General features: G+C 49.0%; 1 protein-coding gene and 1 long non-coding RNA gene across 3 annotated transcripts in view; both read right to left on the bottom strand.

Moving 5' to 3' along the window:
- The window catches only part of DRD2 (dopamine receptor D2), a 65,077-nt gene extending 50,115 nt beyond the window's left edge, over window positions 1–14,962 (bottom strand). For both annotated transcript variants that reach the window (XM_060604758.3, XM_060604760.3), the window contains exon 1: window positions 14,807–14,962. The gene's annotated coding sequence lies outside the window, so the exon portion shown is untranslated. The remainder of the gene's footprint in view (window positions 1–14,806) is intronic.
- LOC144613032 (uncharacterized) lies at window positions 135–3,793 on the bottom strand. Its single transcript, XR_013550341.2, has 3 exons — window positions 3,575–3,793; window positions 2,670–2,751; window positions 135–622 (listed from the first exon to the last, which is right to left on the bottom strand). It is a non-coding gene; the product is annotated as an uncharacterized LOC144613032 (long non-coding RNA).
- Window positions 14,963–24,935: the final 9,973 nt, after the last annotated feature.

The raw sequence follows: 24,935 nt of genomic DNA, 5'->3' as shown, positions 1-24,935 counted from the left end.
ATTTAATAAATGCTCGAGGGACGAATGTTGAGTGAACAACTCCAAATCCCTGAGCTCCTTACGACCATACATGGCACTTTGTTGTTTTTATATTATTTTATTTTATTCATTTTATTATTTATTTTTTCTTTTTTTAGAGAGAGAGGACACAAACAAGAGAGAGGGACAGAGGGACAGAGAGAGAGAGAGAAAGAATCTTAAGCAGGCTTCATGCCCAGCGCAGCCCCAACATGGGGTTCAATCTCACAACCCTGGGATCATGACCTGAGCTGAAATTAAGAGTCACATGCTTAACTGACTGAGCCACCCAGGTGCCCCTATACGAGGCACCTTGTATTCGCACCCAGCCACCTCCTTCTGTGGCCTGAGCCCAAGGCTGCAGGCGTCCCCTTTCTAGAACCCTGAAGCGGCCCCCTTCCTCCCTTCTCTTCCTCCAAACTCCCCTTAGCTTCCCCCTTACTACCCATGGTGCCAGGAGGCCAGCGAATCCCAGTTAATCCTGAAATCCCAGTCATACTAATTGCTTTCTTTCTTGTCCTTACTTGCCTTCTAACTCAGGAGATGAGGCTTCAGTTAGGCAGCTGTTCCAACAGCAGGTGACTGGAAGGGAAATGGTCTTGGCCTAGAAGAGGCAAAGAATGTCTCCATGGACCCACGGGTCAGGAGGCTCCCCATAGCAAGCTGGACAGTGTCCCCCCCAAATCCACATCCACCCAGCGCTCCAGAATCTGACCTAATTTGGAAACAGGGTCTTCGCAAAAGTAACTAATTAAGGATCTCGATGGAATTATATCAGAATAGGGGGGCCCTAAATCCAAAAGCTTGTGTCCTTACAAGAAGAGGCAAGGACACAGAGAGACATGGGGAGACAAGGATGATGTGAAGACAAGAGGAAGGGATTGGAATTCTGCTTCCACAAGCCAAAACACCAGGAATACTAGAAGCTGGAAGAGGCCAGGAAGAGCCAAGAGCCTTCACAGGGAGCATGGCCCTGACGGCATCTTGATCTGGGACTTCCAGTCTCCAGGACTACAAAAGAATAAATCTCTGTTGTTTGGGACACCCAGTTTGTGGTACTTTGTTACTGAGGAAATGAATGCATTCTTCAGGCCCCCCTGGGCTCCATGATGTTTAAGGCACAAGGCTGTGAGCTCTCTCCCCACCTTCCACCACCCTCTGGAGACCTTCTCCATGCCCTGGGGCTCAGGGAACCTGCACAGGCTTACAGCCATCGTCCACCACACGCGTTTCTTATCACATTTGGGAGCCAAGCAAAAGTGCTTAGAAAGAAAAGCTGTGGACATTTGGCTTCTCTAGGCTGTCCGCCTGGTTTTCCTCCAGTTCCTGCGGGATGTGATGTGAGCAAATCACAGCTTGCTCTGCAAGAGGGCAGTATTCGTTCGTTCATGCATGCGTGCATCCACACATGCAACCTGTATTTCCTGACGGCTTACCACCTGCCAAGCACCTGCTCAGTGTGGAGCACGGACACTACCCCTTCTCCAGCCCCTCCTTGCTGCCCAGTCTAAGATCTCTCTGATGACAAAGGAGCCATCCGTCCACCCTATTCTGTTATTTTTAATGACAATAACATAGCATTCAAAAAGCTTTTGCATGTCATTTGATACACTGAGAACCCACCTGCCTACAATCTGCTTCTCCATGAGAAACGGGAACATTAATGGATCTGCAGCCCCATCCCTCAAAGCTGTGAGCCCCTCAAAATATATAAGTACCAACTCAGTCCCGCTTTACAATTCATTTATCTGTTTTTCTCAGGCAATGGAGTAGAGCTGAGTACTAAGGGCCACCAAATCAGCCATTTGGGACCCAGAAATGAGAGGAAAGGACAAAGGACGAAAAGCAGAAGACATCATCTCTGGCTATTGGGCACGGCGCAGGGCACTGGCTTGCTATGGCAGGCAATCGGCTGGGTCATTGGCAGACCCGGGGTCTGGTCTGGTCTGCTGCTAAGCAACCATCAGACTCTGATTGCACTGCTTACCTCTCTGGGCACAGTTTTCTCCTCCACACACCAAGAGTTAGTCTGGGTCCCTAATGTTCTTGGCAGCCTTGGCATGCTGGGATCTCTCCAGTCCATGTCAATTGCTGGAGAAACTGTCTAGCCTGAGTTAATAATACAGGGGATTTCAAGGATGAGCAGAAGATAGTGTGTCTCCTGCCTTATTACTGTGTGTAGGTGGAGGGGCAGGAGATTCCCCTGATCACAGTCCCACTATGTTCAATGGGCTGGTACCTAAGCCTGGAGAGGTAAGGACTTCGCTGCCCCCTTCAAGGAATTTACCATCTAACGGGGAAACAGATCAGTAAACAGACAATTATAAACATTACAATATGGTGTAATAAACCTTACACTTCCTGCTATGGAAATATAGAGGGGTCCCTAGCTCAGGCTGATGGGACACTCTGGGGGGGGAAACCATGGAAGGCTCCCTGGAAGAAGTGATGCCTGCGCTCAGTTTTAAAGATTGACTAGCAGTTAGCGTTTAAGGTCAAGGGCTGGAGCATTCAGACAGAGAAAACATACTCAAAGGCTGGATAGGGTATAGTGAGCACAGAGGAACAGATGTCAACAGATCCATTTTCTTTTCTCTTCCTCCTAACGGCCACCTTTTTCATCTCTTATCCACAGCTTAACACCTACTCGCCACCCTCTGTTCTCCTTTCTTCTCCTCTTTCTCTTCCATTCTCTGAAGATGAGGAGAGGAATGTCATCTAGTGAGTTCAGAGCTAGTGAGGTAACAGAAGAGAATACCAGTGTGATGATATGGGAAAGGTGGTTCTGTGTCAGCCTCCACGGAGAGCATGGCCCCTCCCTGTCTCCTTAGCCCCACTCTGCCCTGCTGTGAAGACCCTGCTCCTTTAAGGTACATGCCACCCACCTATAACCCCTCCACCTGTCTCTGTCAGGGCCATCCATGGATGGATGGAATTCTGGCCACTTCCCTACTTCACGAAGACTCTGGCACCTAGCTCCCCATCCTGCACTCCAGCCCCAGTCCTGACATTAACCTGGGTAGAATCAGCTTCTGGCACCTTGGCCTCTCAGCTCCGTGATGCCCGCATCCCCAAGTACACTCACCACTTCAATCACCCGTTCCCCTGATTGCATCCTGGTCTTTCTCCTCACCCAGGACTGCTCTGTTCCTCTTTCTAATCAGAAACTGAGTTATCTCCCTCTGTGACCCAGCTCGTGCACTCAATTCCTCCAACTATGCCAGTTCTCTGACCTCATCAACACCACCAATTCGCTGATTCTAATCCCTCCTGCCCCTCCCCCCCCCATATCCACCTCCAGTCTGCACTTCCTTTTCCACCTGGCTCAGATTTCTGTCCCAATATTCAGACATTTTACCAATATCCTTAACTGCCTTGCTTCATTGTCTTTAAATCATCCTTGGCTACTCCCTTCCCCTCATCCTCCATAGCCCGTTAATCACCAAGCTCCGTTAAAATTTACATAACTTTGCAAACCACTCCTGTCTTTGTCTCCACTGCCCCACCTTGGCTTTCAGCATTGCTGTCCTGGACAGCCAAAAACTCTGCTAGCTACCTTTCTTTCTTTGTTTCTTCATTTCTTTCTTTGTTTCTTCTTTTTTAGTTTATTTATTTTGAGAGAGAGAGAGAGAGAGAGAGAGAGAGAAAGAGGGAGGGAGGGAGGGAGTGCACACGCATGAGCACAAGTGGGGGAGGGGCAGAGAAACAGAGAATCCCAAGCAGGGCTTGATGCAGGACTCAAACTCACAAACTGTGAGGTCATAACCTGAGCTGACTGAGCCACCCAGGCACCCCAGTTACCCTTCTTTCAATCTTGCTTCTGTAGCATCAGCGGCAGGGGGAGGGGGCGGGATGCAACCTCTGATTTTTTTTTTTAATGTAAATGAATCAATTGTGTTATTCTCCAGCTTAAAGGCAACCTTTCACAATGGCTTCTTCATCCCCTCAGGACAGAGTCTTCACAAGGCTTCAGAGTTCACAGTCTGGTCTCTGCAATGCCTCTGGCATCACCCTGTACTGTCCTCAGCTCAAACTCCAGCTCTTCAGCCATAGTTTCTTTGGGTTCCTTGACTACTGCATGCTCTAACTTGAAGTCCGTGACCACAGAGTGTGACCGAAGGGGCCCTGGGGCTCTGTGCCATTCTCCCTTGTTACATGATACTGAGGGTTCTTCCAAAAATAACATTCCAGGAGTCAGGTCCCAGCTTGTCTGATTTCTTGCAATGATGTCCTTCTTCCTTCCAGAAGACAGAAGATGAAATTTGGAGCACGGACTGGAAAGGATCCTGTGGACACTTCAATGCCTCCTACTTATTATAATGAGAATGAAGTGAATGTTTATTGAGAGCTTACCACGTGTCAGGTACCAGGCTAAGCACTTTATATGCGTGATTTATTTACTTCCCACAAACCCTATGAAGTGCCATAGTCACCCCTATTTCATGGAAGAAAAACCTGAATCTCAAAGGGGTTATAGTAACTTGATTGAGGTCACAGAGCTGGTTACCAGCAGAACACAGATCTGAGCCTGTATCATTCTGGTTTCGAAGTTTAACCTCTGAATCACTTCATTATACTGAATAGCTAGACGGGCAGGCGGTGGGTATCTCACGTTTTACATGTGAATTGGGGAAATGTATGTTCAAACCATTACTGCTTTTGAAGGGTCTCAGGTAATTAAACTAAGGACCAACCTTGTCCCCAAACTCGAAATCTCAGCATCAAAGCAAACCGTCCAGAGCTCCAAAGACAGAGCTCAACAACTATTCCATTCCGCTTGTCTTCAGGTCTCTGGGCAGACCTGGACCAACATATGTGTCATGTTTCCTTGACAGCTCGCCCAGTACCTTTTTCTCTGTGTGTGTGTCTGACTGAAGCAGGTTCCGACCAGTCAATAACCCCCTACTTCCGTGCCCCGCAACAACTCTGAACAATTTCCAGCCAGAGCATAAAGTACTCATGGCTGAAGGTAAACAGAGAATGCAGGTTGAGGACGAAAGAGAGAAGGTGTGAAGCATCTTGCTGACCCGTTAACACTGCCAGACACTCTTGCTGGGCTCCCAGTAAGTGCGGCCCTGGAAGTAGGCTATCTCTCACCCTCTCACTCATACCACGATTTAAGTAAGTGGCTACCAAGGGCTCAGCATCCCTTTGGGTTATAACAGGTTCTGGAGAAGCAGGAGGCAGACCCTGCTTCAAGGAGCTCTCAGGCTAGTAGGGAAGACAAGAAATGCACAATCAAGGGGCGCCTGGGTGGCTCAGTCAGTTGAGCGTCTGACTTCAGCTCAGGTCATCATTTCACAGTTCATGAGTTCGAACCCCGCGTTGGGCTCTGTGCTGACAGCTCAGGGCCTGAAGCCTGCTTCGGATTGTGTCTCCCTCTCTCTCTGCCCCTCCCCTGCTCATGCTTTGTCTCTCTCTGTCCCTCAAAAAATAAATAATAAAAAGAAATTAAAAAAAGAAATGCACAATGGAACGATTAGCATTAAGCATTCGGACAGCAACATAAGAACAGAGCACAAGAGTTTTCCGAAGGCGGTAACTCCAGTATTTCCTAACTCTGTGAACCTGAGTACATTTTGCTTAGCCTCTCTGAGCCTCAGGGGCCACATCTACAAAATTGAGATGTAACAGCTACTTCAGTAGCTTGTTGTAAGGATCAGTAGGGATAGGGTGTGAGAAAGTGATTTACAAATACAAGATATTACTATTGCCTCGTGGGCTTTGAAAATTAAAAGGGAGTTCCAAATCCAAAGTATTACCATTGCTCCATAGGGGACAAGACAACTATTAAAAGGGCTTTAAAATGCATGCAGACTGTATGAATCCCTGCCTTGAATGCTCGTCCCTCTGGTGTCTGCAAAATGCACTCCCCCACATTCTTTAAGTCTTCCCTCAAGTATCACATTCACGGTGACATCCATCCCGATCACCTTATTTGGCCATGCAAACTTCCCTCTCCTCCAGACCCTTAACATGCCATATACCAGAGCCCTAATCAATTTATTTTTCTTTTCTCAAGTACTTATTGCCTTCTAACACACTCACTCATTTATTTTTTATATTTAGTGTGTATCATTTTTCTCCTCACACTAGAATATAAGTTCCAGGAGTGCAGGGATCTTTTTTCATTTTTTTTTTTTCATTAATGTATTTGCAACCAAGATGAGTGCCTAGTACACGGTAGGTGCTCAGTAATTTTGGTTCAGTGACAGAATGAAAAGTTGAAATCCATGTGGAATGGCAGCCACAGCAGAAGACATTCAGGAAAGAGTGAGTACAGGAAGACAAAACAGAAATCGACAGCTTGGTCTGGTAAGACGAGGGCTGAGAGGCCCATGACTGTATTGTGTGAACCACGAGGACTTTGAAATCTCAGAACAAAACCAGAGGTGCTCCTCGAAGGTCACTAGAGGCCGTTTGACTCCCATACAAGAATTCATCTTACACGTGGATAGTGAAGGGACTCCTGTGTCACTGCGGAAGAAAATTGTGAATAACTTCACAGAGAATAATTTCATTGTGTGTTATTAGCTTTCTACTATTATATAATAAATCATCTCCAAACTTGGCAACCTAACACAACAAAAACTGATTATCTGAATGAGTTTCTGTGGGTCAGGAATTCAGGCAGCTCTATTCAGTTGTTCTAGCTCAGATTTCTCAGAAGGTTGTAGTTAAGACCTTGGAAGTGGCCACAGTTATTTGAAGGCTTATCTGGGGAGAAAAGATCTACTTCCAAGATGGCTCATTCACATGGCTCTTGGTAGGAGGCCTCAGGTCCTTGCCATGCAGAACATTCCATAGGGCTACTGGAGTGTCCTCATGACATGGCAGATAGTTTTCCCCAGGATGAGTGATCCAAGAAAGAATAAGGTAGAAGTCATAATACCTATTATGACATATTCTCAGAAGTCACAATCTGCCATTTAGGCATTATCCTATTGGTATACAGGTCTTCCCTATTTAATGTAGACGGAGATTACATAAGAACATGAATACCAGAAAACAGGGAGTATTGAGGGCCATCTTGGAGGTTGACCACGATGGAATGTAACTAAGGAAGGATCCAGAATGTATGGAGGACCACACAAATCTATGGAAAGCATTCATCACTTCCTACCCCCTCCCTCTAGCTCACCAAAGAAGACTGGCGAGAAGGCAGACTTTGTGCCATCAGTCATCCAGAGCAATCCAGGCCTTCAGTTATATACACTCCCCAAGGAAAGACGTGTATGGAAATATCATTGTTTCTTTAGGGGACCTGACATCCTCTGCTTGGGACCCCAGAGGCTAGTTCCTGCTTGTCAATACAATTCTCATATTGTTCCTGCCATAAATGAACATAAGAGCTGAGGAAGCTCAGAGTCCAAGAAGGAATGACTCCATGACCTGAGGAAGATGGCCAGGGAATGGAACACCCATGATGTCCTTGAAATCCTCTACCTGCCCTAAATAGTAAGCCTTTTTAATTGGCCAGAAATAGATGCATCAATTAGGAAAGACTCCTCTCCTGTGAAGGATTCACAGAAAAGGAAAAGAGCCAAAGAAAGGGAGTAACTTTCAGGATCAGGGAGTCCTAGGGCCAGAAGCTATTGAGTTACATCCCTTTCTCAGGCAGAACCATCCTTCATCCAAAACGTGGGTGACATTTGCCTCTGCCATTAATGACCCCCAAAAGATGGACACCGTGTATTTGTGGTAGCTTTGAGGATCTTAATGTGAGGTTCTTTGGGCTTCTCAACCAAGGGTAGAAGAAAGAAAAGTCTCCGTGTTCTTGTGCACCAGTATTTTCTCCTTATTTTTGATTTTCTATAATAAGTGGCCTTTGCCAGAGTGCACCATCCAATGTCACAGTACCAATCAAGAAGGCTCCAACCAAGTATAAACTGATGGGTGCCAGAGGGGAGGTGGGTGGAGGGATGGGCAGAATGGGTGAAGGGGAGTGGGAGGCACAGGCTTCCAGTAATGGAACAAATAAGTTGTGGGGACAAAGGGTACAGCACAGGCAATATGGTCAGTGGTATTGTAACAGTGTTGTCTGAGGACAGGTGACAGCTGCACTTGTGGTGAGCGCAGCATAACATATGGACCAGTGAGTGCAGCTCCTCTTGCTCAAGATGAGTAAAAACTTCTGGCAGGGGAGAGCCAGTGACTGTGGGGCAGGTAAGTGGAGAGTGTAAGAAAGAAACGTAGGCTTGAATTTTGTGAAAGCTTTAGAAATATGCTTAATTTCAGAGATGTAAAACCAGGTGCTCACTGAGTGCAAAAGGAAAGCAGCTGAAAATGCCCCCCCCCCAGTTCCTTTTTTTAATTTTAAATTTTCTTATTTAAAAAACTTTTTTTAATGTTTATTTTATTTTTGAGAGGGTGGGGGGCATGAGTGGGGAAGGGCAAAGAGAGAGGGAGACACAGAATCTGAAGCAGGGTCCAGGCTCTGAGCTGTCAGCACAGAGCCTGACGTGGGGTTTGAACCCACGAACTGCAAGATCATGACCTGAACTGAAGTTGGAGGCTGCATCAACTGAGCCACCCAGGTGCCACTCTCCCCTTCCAGTTCCTTAATAATTACAATAACACTTATTACAATTAACGTTTATGGAGCGCTGTGCTTACTTTTGCCAGGGACTCTTCCCAATGTCTTATATCTACTGCCGTAAGTAATCACAGCAACGCAACCATCTCAGCATGAACATCCCCACGTACAGATGAGAACCCCAGCTGACAGCAGTCAGCCAACTTGCCTAAGGTAACACAGCTAGTAAGTATTGCAGTCGGAATCCAAATTCTGGCAATCTCGCTCACAGGCTTAACCCACAGGTTAAGCCCACAGGCTTAACCATGCTGTGTTTTAAGGGCTTAAGTAAGGGACCAAATGCTGCTAAGTGGCATTCATAAAATTCATGGTGAGGTTCACCTACACAGGCTAGAAGTCTTCTAGCTTATTGGGAGGTGATCCCCATTATCTGGTCACTTCAGTAGAGCCTGGAGTGCTGTTGAATCTTAGGAATTCCAAGGTAGCAGGCAGCATGTAAAAGTTCCTTTGTTTTGTCCGGGAAGAAACCAATGTGCAGACTAACTGCCCTGCCCAGGAACACCCAGGCCTCTTCATCCTCTGTCCAGCAGAAGAGCACCGAGCAGTTAGTCCTTATGACAGCACTCATGAGTTAATCCCGCGTCTGTGTAGGACCCCAGGCCATCCCACTCCTCCCCACTCGCCCTAAACTCAAGCTTAGTCTTGGAGATGTGACAAGTTTTCATCCCATATGGTGAGAAAACAACACCAAAGGCCAAAGGGAGGCAGCGGCCTGAGTTGTATCCTCTGGCAACAGTTTGGTACGCCTCAAACAGATGAGCAATGACGGCATCCCAGTTTCAGCCTAGCTTCTCCAGGGAAGCCAGGCCTTCCATGAGTCCACACCTTCTCCTGCCCTCCCTTGAGTGAGAAGGCTCTGGTGTCTCTCCCTTTTTCTGCTCCTGCCCCCTCCCCTCTGCTCCCATTGCTTGCTGAGATTCATTCCCAGTGTACCTGACCCAAGGGAGCGAGACCCAGGCACAGAACAACTTCTTGGACGGTCCTCAACTTTAAAAATCCCAAAAACTTATTCTATCCACTCTTCTCCCTCTGCAACCTCCTCTTTTCCTGGTCTCCAATGCAAAGCTTGCTGTCACTTCAGTTTATCAAAGAAAGTGCCTTCTTAGACCTATTTTCCCTTCCTTATTCTGTATGCCAATGACCATAGGTCAGAGAGGGCGATTACTTTAGCATCAAACAGCCTGGCCTTGAATCTCCACCCTGCCCATTATTAGCCCTGTGATCTTGTGCAAGCAACTTATCTCTCTAAGCCCACACTTCTTCCTCCGTGAAAAGGGGGATCATGACAGTGGCCAGAGTTGTTGCAAGATGAAGAGAAGAAATAAAAAACACACGTCAAATGCTCAGCACAGTACCCTGCACACAGCAAGTGCACAATAAGCGTCAGCCATGAGGCTGATTGGGCCAGCCACGGAGGGATTGGCGAGCAGGACCACTGGTCGAGAGCAGCCCTTTTAAGGACGCTTGTGAGCAAGCCACTTTCCCAGACCAAGGGTTCCCGGGGAATTGCTAGTGATGCTGCTGCCTGGGGTAACAGGAAGGAGAGAAGGCAATTATACAGCGTGTAACAAAAATAATTTCATTTTTAATGCCTTTCCCCTGCTGAGCCACTTAGAATCCAAACAATGACAACAAGGCAGGGGTGGAAATGAGAAGGGCAGGCACGTTTTGAAGGAGGCTGGTGACAAATGGATGGGCCCCAGGACTCATGTTGGCTCCCAGACACCTGCAGGGGCGTGTCCTTGGGGCTGTGGCTGCTGTGCTGTGCCGACCTACAGCGCCCTGGAAGGCCCGTCTGCCCAGGCTGGCTATGGGCCTATTGATGGACCCCTGGGGGCTGAGTCTGCCTGGATTCACTTATCATTCTCTGTCTGGGAGCAGGCTGACATCACTCAGAGTGCTCCAGGGAAAGCCAGGGGTCCTCCCCCCTTCCCCTACCCATCACTGTAGACAGCAAAGAATTCCCCTGTCTCCTCCTGGAAAACATGAAAACCCCTGCAGGTGCCATGAGATTACAACAAATTGGGCAAACCACACTAAGCTGATGTCTAATACATACGTATTTAACATCAGCCTTTTCTGGGGGTCCCCGAAGAGTTTACTTCTTCTCGGTTCCCATCCCTGTACACCACTCCACACTCTCTCAGATGCCCCTGCAGCCTCCAGGCCTCTGAATTTGGGACATTGCAGCACCGTGGCCTCTTCCACCCAGGGGAGGGGGGAGTCCCCAGGTCCCAGTGCGTCATCTCTGGCTCCTCCCTGTACACTGGAGCCGGAGCCAGCAAGAGCCTCTGCTCCTCTGCAGAGAAACATTCCCATGTCTCCTAGGCAGAGAGGAGGCTGCACCCTCCCAGGGGGCATCCCAGCTGTCAAGGGTGTTGGTTTAACCCATTTATCAGATTGAGGTGAAAAGGACAAGAAGGGGAAATGTACAGTCCAGAAGGGCAAGTTGTGCTCCTTTCTTTGGACCCAAATGGGAACAAACCAAGTGGTGAATCTTGTAGTTTTACTCCTCCACCCACATGCACTGACACTATAATCAAGCTATTTTCCACACCTATGCATTTAAATAATAGGATTCTATTGTTTAAAAAAAAATAAGAAAGAAATCTTCAATGACAATGGTGGTAGGGACAGTTGAGAGGCAGGGATGTATTCATGTTGGATTCTAGCACTATTAGAGTAATTTAAAAGGCTGCAGATAATATCACCCAGAGCTGGCAAATCAGCAAACTGCAAACATTTGGTGGTTCCATGTAGTATCCTGGAGACCTGGAGATTCTGGAGCTTGTACAGAACCCTAGAGCCAAATCTTGGAGTCCTCTCAGGGTCATGAGAGTCCCTACTGGGGGTGAGAGGGAATGAGGTGCTGGGGTTCAGCTGAGAGAGAAGCTATGTACACGGAAGGGTACCTACCGAGGATCTGAACCACATTGTGCCATCTCCTGCTGCCTGTGGCTTCCAAGCATCTCCTAGATGCAGGATGCTCTCCTGCTAAGCAAGGCTCCTAGTAGAATGGAGAAGCTTTGGTTACCAAGCCTGGTCCTGGTGGCTTGGAACTAGAAAGCTTATGCCACTCCTTCTGGGAGCACTTTGGTAACTGGAGACAGCCCACCATACTTCTGGACTAAGAGAAAAGCTACCCTGTTTAGGGGTCAAGAGCAGCCAGGATGACCTCTGAGGAGCCCAAATAACCTAAGTGTTTAAAGTTCTGGTAACTATGTCCTCGCAGAAATCGGACTGAGTAGGCAGCCATGCTAAGATATTTTGAAGACCTCAAATCTCAGGTTACTGTGACAACCCGACTCTGGGAGATATGGCTTGGGATTCTGACATTATAAAACCTCAGTGTTGATTCTCCCCTCCTTTACCAGTGGCTAAAACACCTTCACTGCTGGAGATTCATAGGAAGGGAGAAATGGGATTTGGAAGGTCAGAAAATATGAGTCAGTAGAAGGGGCAGCATTGGCTCAAGGAAGTCTCATTATCCTTAACCCCCACCCCACACAAACTGTGTTATTTTCACAGCCATGCTACTTCCTCGACACCAATATCTGACTTTCACTTGCAGGGAAGACGAAAACAGCTCTTTCCAGGCCAAGTCCACATGACTTTCCCCTTACACATGTTTACCCATGGAACAGGGACCTCAGACCAGTCTAGCTTCATCAATCCCAGGTGAATATGAGGCCAAAAAAAAATTTTTATGAGATTATGAGCTCCCTTTGTTTCCCCTGGTAGGAGGAGGAACAGAGGGTTTCTCTCAAGTTCAAATTCCCCTACATCATTGCATGTTCTAGACAGAAATAATCCAACCTTTCAGGTGAAGGTAGAAAATGGACTAGCCCACAAGCATCTCTACTGGCCTTATTCACCCCTACAAGCCTGCTAGCTTATAGAGCACAAGAACCAAATCAATAGAGCCAATATGTCACTGCCAGCAGGGCACGAGTGGCTACCAGCCTTGGGGAACATGACGTGCTACTAAGCTGAACTAATCACTCCTTGGCATTTCAGGAGCAGTTGGGTTAGCAGACCACAGCACATGCATAATGAAAGACAATAATTCCCTCAGAAGGGGAGAGTAAGAACAACATAATGAGTTGGCCCTTAGAAGGGGGCAGTTACTATTTACACAGGTCAACCTAAAGCCATATCAGTGATTTTTAGAGGCCAAAAATCTGTTTTAGAAAGAAAAACCCGGAGGATCTGGCAGAGAGGAGATTGGGCTGCATCCTTTATTTCAGCAAAAGGATTGAATCTGGGGGATGGACCCTCCATCAGCAGTGTCACCCATGAAGAATTTAACATGATAAACTGAAGAAGGCAGAGAGGTCAATTAAAGACCTAATCATGCTCCCTCTAGCCAAAGAAGTATGAATTTTTACGAGAGATGATTTATTAACCTGCGTACATATGAATCACCCAGAAATATTGTTAAAATATACATTCTTGGGTCTCAGCTTGAGATTCTCATTCAGCAGCCCTTCAGAGAAGAACAAAAAAAATCCATTTTTAACTAGGTTTTCAGGTGATTCAGAGGCAGGGACTTCATTAAAAAAGAACAACCATTGGAGAAATGCTGCCCCAGACCTCTACAACAAATCAGAATCTCCCATTTTCCAAGCACCCTTCATCCCCAGGGTGTGCAAAGAAGGTAGAAGGAACTCAAAGTGTTCTCCAAGAGACCAAGGCTGGGGTTATCATGGCTCTGATCTATGTGTAACCCTCTCAGATATCCTCCCTACCCGATGTCTGATTTCAGAGGTGGCATCCTTTCCACTCACCCCCCTCAGATATGCCAGGAATCTTGAACACTAAGCAAAGAAGTCCAAGGCAGGGGGCTGGGACCCAGAAAACCAGCCCACTAGTTCTCTTGCAATTGGTCACATTCACCAAGGCCTCTCTCTCTCTGCCCACCCTCATCAAACACAGCACCAACAGAGAGAAACATGAAAAGAATGATTTCTTTTTCAAGTGGTCCTAATGCTGCAGGATGAATCAGGGATAAGCAGAATATTTGCATGGTGGGGGGCGGGGGGGGGGGGGGAAGGGTAAGAATCACTGATCACCTAGTTCCTGGGAAAGAGTGAGGATTAATCTGAAAGGTTTACATCCTGGTCAAAATCCAGAAATGATTGGATCTGCAGAAAGAACTGGAGAGAGATCCACAAAGTGCCTTGTACCTCACCAACTTCGGGAGCCCCCAGCACATAAAGTAGTGGGGTGCCAGGTGGGGAAACTTCACTCGCCCAAACAGCTTCCCTGTGGCTGAGAGCAAGGGCCTGTCCCTACGGAGCTGCGGTGCTGTGACTTGCATCCATGGCGAAGCCTGTTGTGTAGACGCACACGCACCCTCTTACCTCTGCTCTTCAAGAGGAACCACTCACAGGCTGCCCGCGCAGACAGCGTTGGGGACCTGCTCTGTCTGGCTCTTAGAGCTGCCTCTTGTCTCCGCACACAGCTCTGTCGAGGCTCTTGGTCCATTCCAGAGTCGAACAGTCACCCTCCACTACTGCCCCAACCGTCACCCCCATTCCCAGGTCGGGATGATTCTGAAAGCTCAGCCTCCCTCCTTGACTGGATCTCAAACGGAGAGATGGCGAAGAACGTAAATTCAGAACCAAGGACAGCGGCACAACCGGTGGCGGGAGGGGAGGGGCAGAACCGGCCTTGGCTTTTGTCCTTAGAAACTGAAAAGTCTCAGGTCGCGCAAATCCAGACTTGCCAAGAATAACCCTTCTCTCTCCCTGGAGGTCAGAAACTCTGGCCGCACGCCCTGGGGTCCCGGACTTGGGTGCGGGGCAGAAAGTGCCGTCCCGAGATCGTCGGGAGCCGGCCGCCCTGCGAAGCTCCGGCTCGACAAGGGTGGCTCACCGCGCTCCGCGGGAGGCTGCCCCCGCACCGCCCGCTAATGACCAGAGCGAGGATTCCCGCCCGGGCCGTGCAAGGGATGCCAAGAGGGAGTCAGAGGGGATGACAGCCGCTGTGTTCTTGTCCCCCCTGGGCTAGCAGCCTGATGGAGAGTCGGTGGAGAGCCTGCCCGCAGTCGGGTCGGTCCCAGGCAGACGGCGCCAGAGTGGCCTGACAAACTTCTAGTCCCAGTCGCGCCGCCCTCCGAGCTCTCCCGTCCTCTCCCTGCTACCCGCCTCGGCCCCCGGCCGCCCGTCGCTCCAGCGTGCGCGCGCTTACCTTCAAGCCATAGGGCGCCCGGGTGCAGAGACGGCGCCGGCTGCTCGAGGCTTCCGGCTCCCGCCGCATCCAAGCGCGGCCGCCCCTCCGGCAGCCGTCCGGGCCGCCGCTCTCCTCGGCGGGTCCCTGGCTCCCGGCCCCGCCGCGCCGTTCAGAGCCCCGGCGGGCAGCCGCTTGGCCGGCTCCGGCCCGCGGGGAGCAGTGGACTGGCCGCGGCGGGGCGGGGCGGGGCCGGGCGCGGGCGGGCGTGCAGCACAGGGACAAGGCGCGGAGGCGGCGCGGTGCGCGCGGGAGGCGGCCGGTTCCGGCACTGAGACTGGACAGCTTCACGGCGCGGGAGCACCGGAGCGCGGGAGGGAGGCGGGGGGCGGGGCCGCCCTGGCCCACGGGGCGCCCCTGGGCCCCGCCCCTGGGCCAGGCCCCGCCCCGCCACTCTGCGCGCCGGTGTGTGGACTCAGTGCGACCCAGCCTGCTGTGAGCAGCGAGCCGGCAGAGGTTGCAGTCAGCCCTGGCTTTGGTGCAGGTGGTTGCTGAGGCGGGAACTGAGCGATCGACTGCCCATCGCGGTCTCCCCATACCCCCAAAGTGAATAATACCCTGTATATTCAGGGCCGCCGGTGACCAGGCATCTTCAGTGTCTGCTTATTTCCCTCTGAGAAGTCAGAGGATAAAGGTTGGAGGAGGCACAGCCCATCCAGGGAGTCGCGTAAGGAGAAGCCGTCCAGGTTCCGTTTACAGACCTCTGGTCTTGGAAGCCCTGTAGTCAGTTCTGTTGCTTGACCCTTTCAGGGGAAAGCCTGCTTGGAGTTGACCTGAAGAGGAAATTCAAAAGGGGGCCTCCGGGTTCCGCTTGCCCTTGAATACAAACAGAGGTGGAGTCTTCGGCAATTAAGTGTTTGACTGTCCTCCGTTTGCCAGGCTCTGTGTCAGATTCCAGGGTCTCCAAGAGTAATCAAACCTGGCCCCTGTTGTCACGTCCTGCCAGGGCAGTGGAGACCTCTAGGAAACACCTGTAACATAGCATAGCACTACAGCACCGGTGGCTTAACCAGGTGCGTGGAGCACAAACAAGGGAGACTTCATGGGGACTGGCACTGAAGAAGCAATACCCGGTCCAGCCAGGGAGAAGGCCACACAGCACGCCACAGGAGGAACAGCATGGGTACAGAACTGTGCATAGCATAGAGTCCATTGCTGCTGGAGCCAAGCCACTCTGGGCACACAAAGATTAAGTCTGTATTCCTCCAATGACCCACATGATCGCAGAAGGACCTGAGCACTCATCTAACGCCCCCACCCCCACCTACATCGCTCTAGGAGGAACTGAGTGAGGCTCAGTGAATTGGAGTGCCCTTGCAGATTCCACCACAGAGAACCAGGGATGGGCCAGTCCCCCACCTGAGAGGTGCACACCAGCACGTTTCTCAAATACAGCCATCTCTGGAGGTAACTGGGGAAGGGGAGAGGCTATAAGTAGGCGCATGGCACCTCCTCCCCTGCTCCCTGCCTTTGGCATTGGCACTACCTTGCGCATCTGGTCTGGCCCCCATCCCTTTGCAGTCTTCATAGGGAGATAGTCTAGCCATCAGGAATCCCCACATTTTGCTGTATTTGCTTTTAAAGCAACGAGACATTGCAGATATTGTTGAAATCTCAGTGTTCCCCCTGGTCTACCCCTAGGCCATTCTTTCCAAAGTTTAATCCACTTAAGGAAGGACTTGGTGCCTTCCAGCTCAGCACCTCTATTGGTCCAGGGATAGAGCCGCCCAGTGGATAGCCACCCCTCTCCTGAGTAGTCAGGGGACCTAGACTGGTGTCCTGCCTCTGTCACATACCAGTTGTGTGACTTTGGCTATGTAGTTTGCTATCTCTGAGCCTCAGATTCTCCATCTTTAAATCGGGGCTACGAATACCGTTCTCTGTGGGCAGCATTGAGGATAATAGATGAGGAAGTATGAGACAAACTGTAATATGGATATCCCCTGGCTGTTCTGCGGTGGGGAGAATAGCCTCGCTCACTCAGGAGGCAGAAGGGGAGCAACATGACCACCACGGGGAGCACCAACCCAAGGGCCCCGTAGCGCTGTGCTGCCACTTTTACCCCAATCTTGCATGGCTGAGTGGATTTCATGCTGGCTGTGAGTGACACGGATGGATCTTTTAGTTTTCAATTAGCAAACGGCTCGCTCTTTAAACAAGCGGCACAGCAAACAGATGCACTGAGTGATTTATGACAGCAAACATCTGCGGCCAAGCGGCAGGCAGCTTACTGTGGGCCCCTGCCTCCCAGGCTGCCAGGGCCCTCTGGAGGTCATCGCGAGCCTCCCCTGCCTCCGGGCAGAACTGTACCCGGCCCAAGTAGGCCAGGCAGGGTGGCCCTTTTCCTTAAAGCTTTCCTGGAAAGGGGGACACAAGAGCCTTTTTGACTTTCCCATCTATATGTCCCAGAGCCTCAGAGTCAGGAAGTTCTTTTTGATGTGCTACCTAAACCTTTATTTGTGCTTCTTTATTGTTGAAAGTGGTAAGCAAATGGTTACTAACGGGTGTTAGGGTAGAAGATGGTGGTGGTTTTGTTGGCCCATGGTAACGAGGAAACAAAGGACCCAGCCGACAGAGAATGAGGAAAATCTAGAACTTTCTCCTGTGCCCCAAGAGCTACCTCTGAGGTAGAGAATGAGGCATGGCTAGAACTTAGAAGGATAGTCCCTTACTGGTCTCTGTCAAACTCTGATGTACCCACAGACTGTCACAGCCCCTCTTCTGAAAACTATTCCACAGAAAATAAAGGAAATGCCGTCATGGGACTGGGAGGGGGGAGGGGGGTCAGGAGCAAAGCAGAATTGGAGTCACATGGGACTTGGCTCATGTGCAAACACCCAAACCTTGGGAACGTTCTGTGTATCTCTGAGCTTCAGGGTCCTCAGCTGTAAAATGGGGATAGAGATCTGTATTGCAGGGTTATCATGAAGTTTAAGTAGGAATAACAACCAATTCACACTGGGGCTTGATACATTTTCCCATTTTCTCCTCTTACAGAAAACTTCAGCTAGAGAAGCGCCGGAGGAAATGCAGACACCCAGTGTTCCAATTCTAGATTTCTTAACCTATTTCACAGATGAAAACTGAGCCCTGTTTCAAGTTCCTATAATTTTTTCTTCTCTCATCCTCCCCTCTTTGGTCATGTACATCCCAGTCCATTTGCAAATGACTCTGAGGACAATAAGGTGGCAGTCCTCTGGGTCAGAGGGGGTGTGGGGCAAAAAGAAAATAAACACATCCTTTTTATACTCTATTATTTCTCTCGAAGTGCTGAAAGCCTTAGAGAGGTGCAGAAGTCTTGGTCACTGATATTGGTGAGAGAGCCATAGTGCCATACCAGCGTGATCTAGTGAAGGGAGGTCAGGGTTTCTGAGGAAGGGGTGAAGAAGGAGACAATCCTTTTATTTTCTTTATAATTTTATTTATTTATTTATTTATTTATTTATTTATTCATTCATTCATTCATTGAGAGAGAGAGAGACAGAGAGAGCACAAGCAGGGAGGAGTAGAGAGAGAGAGAGAGAGAGAGAGAGAGAATCCCAAGCAGGTTCCACACTCAGTGCGAAACTTGATCCCATGAGGCTTGATCCCATGACCCTGGGATGGTGACCTGAGCTGAAGTCAAGACCTAGGTGCTTAACTGACTGAGCCACACAGGCACCCCAGGAGATGACCCTTTTAAAAAGACAGGGGTTCAGGGTACTCTCTCTGACCATGGCAGGAGAGCAGAGGGAATTACTCGAGAGTGTTGACATCTGTATGTGTATTCATCCTCAGAGGATGATCTCCTCACTCAAAGACTGTATGGGGCTTTTCCACATCCACGTAAAATGGACGCTCGTAGATATTCTTTGCCTCCTCCTATTTTGGAGCAGTAAAGAATACAGGTGCAACCCTCTTTAAGAAAGCCTATTGTATATGGGGCACCCAAGTGGCTCAGTCAGTTAAGTGGCTAACTTTGGCTCGGGTCATGATCTCATGGTTCATGAGTTCGAGCCCCATGTCGGGCTCTGGGCTAACAGCCCAGAACCTGGGGCCTGCTTCAGATTCTGTGTCTCCCTCACTCTCTGCCCCTCCCCCCGCTGGGTCTCCGTCTCACTCACTCTCAATCTCAAAAGTAAATAAACATTAAAAAATAATTTTAAAAAAAGGAAGCCTATTGTATAATTCTTCAGAATTACAAAACAGATAAATTAGAGTGTAAATATCCATCTTCTAAATATATTTAATTGCTTGATGGGAAGAGGTCATAAATACACACTTATTTGTACACCCATATTCATCATAGCATTATTCACAGGGGGCAAAAGATACAGCAACCCCAGTGTCCACTGAATGGGGAATTGGATAACGAAAACGTGGTCTGGACTTACAAGCCTGGCTACAAAGTGCAGGTTTTCAGCACTTGGAGAGAAAAAGGTGGAAAAAGTGTGTGTTGATTCTCTTTTTGCCCCACCCCTCCTCTGACTCAGGAGGATTGCCACCTCATTGTTCTCAGAGGCATTGCAAATGGAATAAGAACAATCCTGGCACAGGCTACAAGAACATGAAACTTGAGGGCATTAGGCTAAGTAAAACAACACAGTCCACTTATATAAGGTTCCTAAAGAAGTCAGAGTGGAAAGGTGGTTGCCAGGGGCTGGAAGGAAAGGTGAATAGGGAGTTTGTGTTTAAGAAGTAGAGAATTTCAGACTGGGGAGGTGAAACAGTTCTGTGGATAAATGCTTGCACAACAATGGATGCACGTAATGTCACTGACCTACACACACTACACTACATAAGGATTAAGATGGTCAATTATTTGATGTATATTTTACTACAATAAAAAATCTAGAAACCTTGTGTTTCGGTAGCTACTGCAGTTGCTATATGTGTGAAAACAAAATCAAACGTCTTGGAAATTACCAGGTAGATTGGTGGGAAAGTGATGGAACTTAGGAAACAATCCATCTATGTGTCACTTCTGAAGTTGTATAGGGGTAACACGATCAGTATTGCCTCCGATTTCTTCAGCCTTTTCTGTAGATATTTCTCATCAGCAGTCTCATTTACCTTCCAATAACCTTGTGATGTTAAGAATATCATTAATTTTGGAGAGCCCCCAGAGAGTGTCATTAAAGCCTCCTCCCTTCCAGAAGATGGGAGCAGACAATGAAATCAGGATGATAGTTTTCCAGTAGTTTGCAAATGCAAGGGCCATGCTACCGCTCGGGTTTTGAGTGGAGTTGTGCAGTCCAGAGAAAGCTCTCGATAGTGAAGAAAAACTCAATCCAAGCTTTCTGCGTTGAGAGTGAGCAAATCAGGAGCCGAGGTATTTTTAGTCTCTAAGCCAACCAGCAGCATCTGGGACTCTCTTGCTCACAGCCCACTCCTCTGCATATGTTCCCTGTGGCTGAGGACTGTACCCAGCTGCTCGTGCCCTCCCTGCTCCTGATACAGTTAGGGTACCAGGCAGGGAGCGTGGATGTAAGAAACAAACAACTCGGGCAGTTTAAGCAGAAAAGGAGTTCATCGAAAATACTATAATAGCTCACAGAATCACGGGGGAGATGAGAGAACCAGGCGTGTAAAGCAGGTGGGAACAAAAGAGCTAGATGCTGTTAGGTCTTTAGCTGAAATCAAGCCCACACAGCAGTACAGTGAGAACTCTGTTATTGCAGGTAAACACAGGGCACCAGATGGCATAGCCACCACTACGGGCCTCAGACACCGGCATCCCCCTGGCACTCTGTTACACTGCTTCTGGAAACTGAAAGTTGTGGCAGCTTGTGCAGCCTCTAGAATGGATGCTCCACTCACTCTCCCTGCTTCTCTGAGTCACCAGCTCTTGAGTCAAAATCTGGGGCATCTGCTTGTCATTGAGCTGACCAAGAACCACACAATGAGAGTGTGTGGTTGAAGAGTTCTCTAGCTTAGGAAAGGGCAAAGCCTTGCAGAGCCAAAAGGCAATAATCCCCGCATCCCAGATGTGAAGGAAAAAAGAAATCAGAGTCCTGCCCATCCCACGTTCTGAATGCCACCCAAATCTGTCCACTTGCTGCCACCATTCTGATCCAGGTCACCATCATCATCTCGGGCAGATTATGACCAAAGCCTTTTCCCGGCCTCCCACCTTCAGCCCATTTTTCACAATGCACAAAGATGCTGTTTCTAACACATAGATCTGATTGTGTCACTCCTGCTTAAGACCCCTCGAAGCCTTCCCGTCATCTCTGAGATGAATTCTAATTCTGTTAGAGTGGATTAGAAGTCTGCCATATCTGTCCCTTGCCTCTGTCCTGCCTCATCTCTGCTAGCATCCCCTCTGAAGTCTATGAGCAATGAATGAATAAATGAGTTTTGGAGAGGGTCACAGAGATTATCTGCTTCAGAGTTTCCCAAATGTCAGTCCTTGAATTGGATACCATAGAAACACCTGGGAAACAGAAAAATATAGATTTGATCTACTAGGTCAGAACTCAGGGGGCAGAGGTTAGGGTTCTGTATTTCTAAACCGCCAACCAGTCGTTCTGAGCACCAGATGGGTGGCGAGGCGCTCATCTAATCAATAGCCCTCATTTTACATACGTGGGAGCCGAGGCCCAGAGAGGTTAAATACTAATGATATAGCAAGCAAGTTTGCTGTTGTAATGAAACAAGACTTTGAACACAGTTAACCTGACACATTAAGTGTTATATATATCATTATTGTGCCGTGTGATAATTAGGCATAAATAGCGGGTAAGTTTTTCAGAGGGAGGACTATTATTACAGTTATAGAAACCAAGTATTTGGGGGCCCACCTGGGGGGAGGGAAAGGGGCTATTGGGAAAGACTGGGGTGCCTCTCTAAGGTCTCATAGAGGGTCCCCAAGTCTGTCACCTGGGCTCTGGCAGATCTGATGGCAGGTGGATCTGCCCAAAGATTTGGAAAGCCAGGGGAGAGCTGGGTTGCTGGGAAGCGATTCAAGGCAAGCCCTTAGATAAGGCTGGAGAAAGATGAAATGGCCCCTTCCCCTTCTTCCAGAGAAGGAGGCATCACGGGAAGAGGGAAGAGAAACAACCGTAGACGTCAGTCCTTCGGCTGCAGGACCAAACTGAGGGATAGATTTGAAGAAACCCCTTTCGCTGATTACTTTCAAGCAGAGGCATCTTCCTCACACATTGGAATTGCCCGTTAGACACACGTCCCACATTCATGTCCAAGGCCATGACCACACTGCTCCCTGACCCACAGACCTGCGCTGCCCCCTCACCGCTCTTTCCAGGCCCAGCTCAACTATCTGTGTTCTGGTCTGTCACCCAACTCTCTCTTTCTCTGCCTCTGTCTCCCTCCTGGTAACTGCCCCCTCCCTTGGCACCTTCAGTCCCTCCAAGTGGTAATGGAGTCCCATTATCACTAGTTCTGAGAGGCTGCATTATCCTCCCTGTTTTCTCTAGCCCCACCTCCATTTTTGTAACAGTCTCCTTTCCTAAACTCTTCTCAAATTAACCCATTCGAGTGTGTAGCCTGTCTCCTGCTGAGACTCAGCCTGGAGGGGCACCCAAAGTACAAATCCAAGTTTCAGGGCAGGGGCTGTGGAGAGCAAGATGGGACAGGTGAACCCAGTCATAGTTAGGAGTGAGAACCAAGGGCAGACCCCTCCGCCCCCTGCCCCGCCAGAGGACCAAACAAGGCTACACGGGTTGGAGTGCTCAGGACACGAAAAAGCAGTTCAAACTGATTCAAGTGGATAGCTTCAAGGCAGTGCAGGAATTTGGCTCCATTTTTGGCTATCCACCATCTAATCCTGCTCCCCCTTTAAGAGAATCTCCCATGTGACCACCAACCAACCGTGGGTCTCACTCCTAGGCTGAAGGAGGGGTCTTTCCTCTCCCCATCCCCTGGCAGGCAGGGCATGAGCACGTGACCAGGACGCTCTCATCTCAACATTGGCCCTGGGGCTGTGACTTCACAGTGTAAGATCTCTAGGAGTCCTTCATGGGGTGACCGGTGTGCCCTGCAGTGGCTGTTTGGATGCCTTGGTCAGACTGCTCCTGCTAAAAGACACTTGTGTCTCCTTTCTGTCACTGAAGCTGCCTTGGTGACCACTCATCTTCTCAGTTTAGTCTTTGTTCTGGGAGCCCCCCATTCTCCTCCACTCAGTTCCCCACTAGCCAGGATCTGTTTAAACTAGCCAGGATCTGTTTCTGTTGCCCACAACTAAAGACCCTGACACATAACTGGCCTAGAGCCCCATAAAAGGCCTCAGAGGGGATGGCCTGAGCTGTGGTGAGGTTGGCCTCAAAAGGGGTCTGCAGGTTCCAACACCAGCCCCAGATAATCCACAGCCTAAGGTACTGTACCTTCTGGCTCATGCCAGTGTGTCCACCTAGTTACTTTCTCTGGTTGCATTAACCTCCCAAGCCAAGGGTACAGCATTGCAATAACCAGCTATCCAGCCCTCTCAGACTTCACAGAGACTTTGTGGGAACTTGATGGGCACACTGGAGGCGTGGAACCATTCTGGTTTAGCTTGAGCACTGCTTGGTGACCAGAGTGTGGCAATCTGGACAGAAATTAGACCCAGACCAGTTGCACAGTTGAAAGGCAGTATAACCCAATGTGGAGGGAAGAAGCTTCCTGCCTCCCTAAAGGCTCTAGGATATTATTTATATGAGGGACAGTCTCCTTCTGCCAATGTACAAAGTGAAATTTGGTAAGATGCCATATTATTTATATGTCCCTTATATGAGGGACAGTCTCCTTCTGCCAATGTACAAAGTGAAATTTGGTAAGATGCCATATTATTTATATGTCCCTTATATGAGGGACAGTCTCCTTCTGCCAATGTACAAAGTGAAATTTGGTAAGATGCCATCCAATGGTACCCAGGCTCCCTATCTAGACACCTAGATACAAATAAAGACTGGAGTGGACCTCAGCTGACTAGCGCTGCCTGAGACTTCCTGGCCTTAGGGCTTTACCTCCCTTTGTTCTCCATACATGGGGCCATTGGATACCCACTGTTAGACTCAGCTCCCACCACCAGTCCTCAGGGACCATCCTTACTGACATAGGAGGGAGGAGCAAAGTCTCAAGATGGAGCACTACTCAGTGTCCAGGCCTTGCCCTTTGGGAGTTTCCAGTATGGACAAAGAGGACACAGACCAGATGCATAGTTATACCGTCACAGGCTGCCTTCAATGGGAAACTATTCGTCTCATAGTGGGACAACTCAGGGCAGCCAATACATGAGATCACCTGACTTAAAAAGTTCTTTCTCACCTGAGACCATTAGGATGCACTAGAGAAATTAGATTGTCTCTATTAGGAATTTAGACTAGGACATGGTCTAGAGAGAATTTTTCAGTTGGCAGTGCAGGCAGAAACTGATACAGAGGAAGACTGGGAGAGGCAAGGACCACGAGCAACCATTAGTAAGTGACATCTATGAGTGAACTAAATTATAAGTAAGCCAAAGATAAGAGTAGAGTGAGGGGGTTGGTCCACAGCCTGAGAAGCAGATAAACACAAAGAAGCAGACGTGCAGGATCCAAAACCCTGGAGTTGCTTGGGTTTGGCCCAGTCTTGTAATTCTCGGCTCCGCAAACTCCAGCATGACTTTAGCTGCTGCTCTTCATGCAAGGCCTGGTTGTTACACCCTCCTTGGTATCCATGAGGCTTGGATATGTGGTTGAGATTTCTAATTGCTTTATTTCTATGTTCTTTATAACGCTCCTTCCCTCAACCCAAACACACATGTACACCCTGACTTGAGGTGGCCCAAGAAAGCCTCCAATCCTTTCCATCAGAAGAGCCTCACACACTCACCCTAAACTGGGACCTAGTTCTGAACCACGGTTTCCTTCTTTCTGGTGCTCTGGGCTGGGATCCTTGCCTTGCCAACCTCTCCCTCTGGGGGTTCTAGACCTCTTCCACCTTCATCAGCTCAAGGTCTGACCTGGAGGGGGTAAAGGAGATACCAAGACACTGAGACTCAAGAGGGACATATAGCACTCTACTTAAATCTGACAGGAGACTGAAATTAAAGGCAGGAGAAGCCCTTGGAGTCTACCACTGTTTCCCCAATCACCTCCCCTCCACACCCTTGAGGCACCCCCTTCTCTGG

The sequence above is a fragment of the Panthera onca genome, chromosome D1 (assembly GCF_046562875.1).
Source record: "Panthera onca isolate mPanOnc1 chromosome D1, mPanOnc1 haplotype 2, whole genome shotgun sequence".
In the NCBI taxonomy this organism is placed as follows: Eukaryota; Metazoa; Chordata; class Mammalia; order Carnivora; family Felidae; genus Panthera; species Panthera onca.
The sequence above is the reverse complement of the archived record's forward strand: the minus strand, read 5'-3'. Positions and strand labels throughout refer to the sequence as shown.